We start from the raw sequence: 6,352 nt of genomic DNA on the forward strand, positions 1-6,352 counted from the left end.
CCACCTCTCATCTCATTTTCCCTTTAATAAAGCAGTGATAACGATATTTACACACTCTGACAAGCGCTTGGCAACTTGTTGATAAAGGCTCCAGCTGGTGCAATGTATCTTTATTGCAATAATCTCTTCCAATTGCAGCCAGACACTCTGCCCCTCTGTGGAAAGCGTTTGTGAGCTTTAGCTGCAGGTGAACACAGCTCTAGTTCCTCTCTCTTCAGCAAAGCATTTCACACTCAGCTCACCTGGCTTCTGCTGCACAGGACTAGCTCTGTAATGAACTGCTGCATCCTGCACTAGTACCCGGTACAAGGAATGCACAGGGCAGCCTGAGCTCTTCTACATGGCTTTTCTTTGCAGAACTTTCACCCCTTCCACTCCATAACACCACTGCTTTCATTTACTGCCTCTTGCTCATGATGGTTAAGTTCTTTGGGACGAGGCCATGCTTTTTTCTAAGCTGACAGCAAGGTATTAATCCTGCATAAAGAAGAAAACAAACAAAAAAAAAGAACAAAAATTACTCCCTTCTGGAGCAACAAGCACTGGAAGTTACAGCGAGAGACACACATCGATGTCTAAGGTGGCAGCACACCAGGGACAGCACTTGCATAGCTGTGAGCAAGCACAGATTTGAGTTTTATGATCCCCAACACAGCAGGGACAGCTGGAAGGGCAGCTTTTCCCCTGCAGTCCCTCTCACCACCTCACACACCTATGCAGCACTGGAGTGCTGATTTCCAAAACACCCATGCAGCCTGCAGTGCCTCAGCTGGGGCCTTCCATGGTCATTTCCTAAACCTTACACCACGAGAATTAAAATCCAGCCACACACTGGTGGAACTTCCACTCCTCCCTGCTCAGGTCTTGCTTCCTTCCACTACAGCTTTACAGATCTCACATCTACCAAACAGGTCCCCACAACTGAACAAGACCAAAACACTAGGCATTTCTTGAGGCTTCTTATGTGCTCCTGTAACTCATCCACCAACCAGCCAAGGATTTCAGAGCACGTTGTACATATTCCTGTTGCATGGAGCCATGCTCACAGCTCCTGAGGACCTAGTTCCCAGAAGCACTTTGGCAAGGATCCACTGACATCTTTTGTGGGATCAGCAACTCTGAAAATTTAGACCATATACTTGGGCACCTAAACGTGGCAATAAGAGCCTGACGTTGTTTATACTCCTGGTTTCAGTAGATCCAGTCCTGGGCTTATAAATGGATGCAATAATTTTGCTGAAGTAGGACTAGAAGGTTCAGGAAGAACATGGCAGGATTGAGCCATCATGGGAATCTGCAAATTAGATTAATTTATCAAAAGGGGGAAATACAGAGTCAACTGCCATCTCAGCTGCTCATGCCCGATTAGATCACAGCACTGATCTGTCCTGGTCGTATCTAAATCTCATGTACCCGGCCAAGTGGAGCTTGTGGTATCTTCTAGAATATTAACAGGGGTTAGGCACCATCACATATGGCAAATGAAACAAGGAGCCAGAGAGCAGGAGACCATCTGAGCTTTACCCTGGGCACAGGGTGCGCTGTGACAGACTCCTCTGCTGCAACTACACAGAGAGAACACACAATCCTGAGCTCCTCTCCAGATCTTAATCATGCTGCACAGAGGGATTTCATGGATGCTCTGATTTACTCTGGAAGCCACAACAGCCCCAGATTGGCCAAAGGTAACTTTAAACCCATTTTGTGCTTAATTACAGAAAACACAAGTCCTGAATTTAATTGCAGACTGTCTGCTGAGTCACAATGCAAACCTTTCGCTCTTTGCAAGCAGAGAAAATAAACGCAACCTCAGCACCCCACCCAGGGAGGTCAGGAGTGACTATTTACAGAGCACTCGGATACCAAGGTGGAAAAGTGTCAGAGAAACACAAAGTAGAAACATACTTCCACGATGGTTAGTGCTGTTGCCTCGAGAACAAAGGTGGGAATTCACGGTGGACACTCAGGGCTTTTAGAAGGATCTTTCCTGACAAGCTGACAGCCCCAGACCTCTCGTGCCAGTTGGGAGTGATGCTGCCAGAAGATGGACTTTGTATAATTGTGTGTAATGCACCTTTAAAGAGAAAAAGCCACTAGAACAAACAAAAGCAGCGCCCGGCTGCGCTGGCTGTTTATACTTGAGGTAGCTAGAGCAGGCGGCTGCACTTCAGGGCTTATCTTCTCTCTCTTTCTAAACAGGAAATGTATTTTTGTCTCAAGCATTTCAGGAGAAGCCACCAGGCTCAAAGTTTCAAAATGTGGGGTGCCAAAATGAGCATTTGAACTCCCTCACGAGACCAGAGACGTGGTGGGTGGGTACCCAGAACAGCAGGGACATTGCCTCCAACCACAACGGGAGGAACATTTTCCATATCTGTTGGTTCTAGAGATAATGTTGGAAACATGGTTGGCCATAAACTGCCAAAACCATAAAGCAATTAATTTTTTTTTTTTAATTGAGAGTCTCAACACAAACAATCTCATGATTTTTGGGATTCTGCAAAGCCTGTCTCATGTTGGAAGGGCTGGATATGGTTAGAGAGATTTCCTGGTTTGGTAGGGAGATTGGGTCACTCTGTACCACTTACTGGATTCCAAGGCCTTTGCAGCCAAGCAAACAAATTTGCTCCCTTGTCAAAATCCTTATTGACACTGGAACAGCTCCCACTGTTTGCCGTTTAGCATCAACGTTACCGTCCCTGCAGGCGATGCAGAAAGAAAGAAGCTGTCCGTGAAACCGTGTGTCTGTGAGCGTTGCTAAACCGGGTTTGAAATCCGGGCGTATCTGCAATATTTACAGAGTGCAGGACAAACATTTTAGCATTCCCCCTGCTGCTCCCTGGGCTGCATTCTTAACCTCTGCCTCTTCTAGCCAACCTCCTTTCCTCATACACAACATCACGTGTGTGGTTGGCATCACGTGTGTAGTTGCCTTCCCCACCTTTCAGGATGTAGCCAGAGTTTTGAACCGTGCCACCCACCGATCAAGCTGAGGTTGTCCCTTGCCCTGCCAGGAAGACACTGCAGAACCTGGCAGGGAGGGATGTCCTTGCTATGAATGTACGAGGAGAAACAGCCAACCACAACAGCAGCACAAAATCCAAACAGCTTCACTAAGGGGAAGTTAAAGAGCAACTCAACAACTGCTCTGCTGAATCTTCTTCCCCATACCCACTCCTGTTGCTTTTTTGTTGTTGTTGTCACTTCCAGTGTGCAGGTAAGCCCAAATTTCCCCCGTGTAAAAGGAAGCACAGCTCTGTTTCCATCCCCTGCTTGACAGCAGCCATAGACTCCAGCTCTCTGAACCTCTGGTTACTGTGAACTTTAATCCTTAGCCTTGCACAGCCATGCCCCCCACACAGCGAGCTCTTTAACCCTCTGCACCCCAAGGACAGCGAGGTGCCACTGAGGAAGGCCACTGTACAGGTAAGGATCACTTTGCAACAGCTTATTCTACGACCTACAGTGCATCTCTGATCCTACCCTGCCTCTCCTCCCCTAATGCATCACACCTCATCCACCTCAGTTCTACAAATGAGGCAGAGAATTTCCCAGCCAGTGCCTTCAGCAAGAGCCCAGTAGATGCCAGGTTGGGAAGGGTCCTGCTGTCCTCTGATGTAGCTCAAGTTTTCCTCAACAGAGTATTAGGTAATTGCTCACATCCTGCTCACTTCCTTCCCACTCTGACCCCAGGAGGGTAAATTTTATTTCATTGCCATGCAGCAAAGCAAATAACTCTGGTGTCAGTTTATGATTTCCAGCTCACAGGATAAGATTTGAGGGTCTTCCTTGTGAAATAGCCTATTTTGATTCAAATCTGGGTAAAGAAAGCTGCCTATTGATTGAGTTCCTTCCCACCCTGCGTGCTGGGTACCTGCAACTTAAAGCTACTCTCTGCCTTGCCGCCCTTTAGTTCTGCTAAGCTAGAGACAAAGCAATGGATTTCTTTCTGGTTCGGGTGCCAAGGAAACTGTCAGCTCCCATTCAGCCTCCAAGTCATTCCCTGCAAAACATTTGCTCAGCCACTTGCAAATGCTGCACCCCATGAGCCATCCAGTCAATTTCCCAGGACAGCTTCAGCGAGGAGCACTGGCCACAGGACCCCGGGACATTAGGTAGGTAACAGATGAAACCAGGGGCCCTGGTATGCAAGAGGCTGATGACCTTGACTGAACAATAACTTACTAACACAAGTCCCTCTTAAACAAGGACAACTAGATGAAAAAGCAGGTCTTGCTGTTTGTTCTTTAATGAAATTCTCCTTATTTGCAAACGGACATAAAAAGTTCCAGTTCCTTGAATAAAGCAGGGCTTAAACAATGAGAAATGCCAGAAGCAAAGCTGCTGATGTGGTCTGAACCATCATCAGTTTCTAAAGGGAAAGTTCTCAAACTTCTGATTTCCAACCTCCTGAAGTCTTGTAAAATCTCCAGGCCCACCTGGTGGCATATGGGCTGAGAGGAAGAACTGCCTCTCCAGCAGAGAAACAGTCTTCTAACCAAGAAAGTCACATTGCCCAAATGAAATGTGACGTTCAGACAGCACTTAACACTTCTCATCACTGCAAATTTACTTCCAAGATCCTGTTTGTTACCTCAGCAGCCACGTGGACATCCACGTGCCCACACCACCACCCGCCAGTACACACCCCAACAGTCACAAACCCACTCACCAGCTTTCAGCCTGCCAAACTGAACAAGGCCTGGAGGAGCTGCAGGAAATTGTATGTCTAAATACACATTTTACAGTCTAAACTGAGATCAAACTCCATCCATGAACTGAAGAACTATGCATTGTTGTGGACACTGCCAGATTAAAGTGATTTCCAGGGGTATTTGCTCCAGCAGTTCAGCTGTTAAGAGCAGTAATAAAGAAGGCAGAGACCTGCCATGATTAATGATTATTGAATGAAGCAGGAGACCTGAAACAGAAAATACCTATAAAATATTTTCAGAAACCACCCCAGCCGTATTTGCTGAAAAAGACATTTCTTGTCAGACCCACTGATCAAAAATAATGATCTATGAAAGTTTACAAGATCAGAATTTCCCTTTTCTTGACTATTTTATTATACAATTGATGGGCAGATACTTGCTTCAGGTAAACAACATGCACCCTGTTTATAGCTCACAGTGCAAATATTTCCCAGCATGTTTATTCTGAAATACTTGTAGTGCATAGACAGGAAGTGACTGCAGAAGACAGACACCCCAGCTATGCTCCTTTCCAAAGCACTGCTTGGAAGCAGCTGTTAGATAAGCTGCATCTTTGCTGGATGATGAATCCTACCTTAGAGGAACTGAGATACTAGAGATAGAGAAGAATGAGGCCATACACCTGTCTGCAAAGAAACAGGACAGTGATCCTGTAGGACTGGGAGAACTTTGATTCTGTTTCATTACTTCTTTTTTTTTTTAAAAAAAAGGATCATCAGAATAATAAAGAGTTTTCCATTCAAATCTCACAATGACAGAATTGTGAGATATCTCATTTGCTTACCATCATCCCAGGTTTGTGTGTCTTCACAGGTCTTGCCCTTCTCTCCCTTTAATCTCTCTCTACAAGATATTTTTCTTTCTCTGTCACACTTCTCTAGAATTTTTATTGCTATCTGCAGTGCCAGGAGTCAGGAAGGAGGCATTCTAGCACCAGACAAGGCATCAGCTCTTTTGCTTCTGCTATTCCAAACAGAATAAAAAATATTAATAATGAATGTGCATTGATAACTTTGGGATTAATTCACCTCCTAATCAGTCTCACTATCTTAAATCCCAGGGATGCCTCTGACCTGAATGTTAACAATTGTTCCATGATGAACCCTACCAGATATTATTATTGACAATTCTGTGTCACTCCCAGCCCCAGCAGCTCAGGACACTTACTAAGGGGTCAGTGGCATTCAACAAATCACTTGTTTAACAAAGGAAGAATGGAAGAATTGCCTGGGGTCAAGACACACAAACATCATTGGAGACTTTCCCCAGCAGTGTCCTAGACAGAGCCCCCCCCCTTTTTTCATATGGTAGAGTGAGCACTCAAATTTGATGTAATGAGCACTGTCAGGATGGGATCAACTTACAGAGGATGATCTATTACACACACCACCCCCTTCACCCCCCATTCCTTTTTCTTTTTTAAGGAGTTGAGAAACCTCTTCTGGAGTGGATTTAGCTGTCACTTGCCTTGATTTTTATAAGGGAATTTTTCTCTTGCAGAAGCCTAAGCACGAGAGCTGGAAAAGATCAGACAGTCTTGCCACCAGAACTAACACAGGACTGCTCGTTACTGTGCCTTCCCTACAGCTCAAAAGTCACCAGCTGACAGGCCATGGCCACTTCTCAGTAAAATTCAG

The sequence above is a fragment of the Antrostomus carolinensis genome, unplaced genomic scaffold (assembly GCF_000700745.2).
Source record: "Antrostomus carolinensis isolate BGI_N321 unplaced genomic scaffold, ASM70074v2 scaffold859, whole genome shotgun sequence".
NCBI classification, from domain to species: Eukaryota; Metazoa; Chordata; class Aves; order Caprimulgiformes; family Caprimulgidae; genus Antrostomus; species Antrostomus carolinensis.